Genomic DNA, 943 nt, shown 5'->3' on the forward strand with positions numbered 1-943 from the left:
TTATTAATTTATCACTTCTTTAAAGTAGAGATTGGTCATTTGGAATAAAGGTAGTATTTTACATAAATAATATAATTTCTCTTTAAAGAAGTACCCATTTCTCTTGCTTCGCTCATGTTTTTAGTACATCTCCTTATCTATACCAATATAAAAGGTCAATATCTAAGTTTAGTGTCCAATTTTTATAGACACTATTTATTCTCAAATAATTTATTTTACAAATCAAATTTATAGATAAAATAGTAATAATATATTTTTGTTTTTTAATTAAAAAAAATCAATAATCAATAACTGCTCCACTTACAAACATTCACTACTATTGTGGATCATTTTATACGTCTTGCTATTTTTTAGTTCTGACATGTATTTATTAAAAAAAATTGAAGAATTCAACAAATCAATAATCACCTGTCGTGAGATGAATTGATAAGAAAGTTGATATAATTTCTATGTTCACTCCATTTTAGTAAAAAATAGTGAAATTTTTTTATTTGATTTACTATTTTTAGTGAATTTTTTACTAAAAATAAATTATTTTATAATTCATGAGTTTTAAAAGAGATGAAAATAAAATAAAAAATTAGTCTTAGTTTATATATTTTAGTACTCTTTGAATACTCACTCTTTGATTTGCTATTTAGTCTCATTTTAATAATAAATACAAATAAAAAATTATTACATGCATATTTATATTTTTTATTTTATTCATCAAAATTATGATGCTATCACTATTATTTATCCAATCAATCAACTATAAAATACAAATAATTTTTATTTTTTGGCATAAGACAATAAAGCTGCACAAATAAAAAAAAATTCATTTAGCTAGAACCTCAAATGCAAATCAGTAGCAAAGAACACAACCCATGTTCCAAATTCTCCGATGGTTGATATAAATAAAAGAGAATGAAGTTATTTTTAAAGAGAAAAATATATGATTCAG

The sequence above is a fragment of the Arachis ipaensis genome, chromosome B10 (genome assembly GCF_000816755.2).
Source record: "Arachis ipaensis cultivar K30076 chromosome B10, Araip1.1, whole genome shotgun sequence".
NCBI classification, from domain to species: domain Eukaryota; kingdom Viridiplantae; phylum Streptophyta; class Magnoliopsida; order Fabales; family Fabaceae; genus Arachis; species Arachis ipaensis.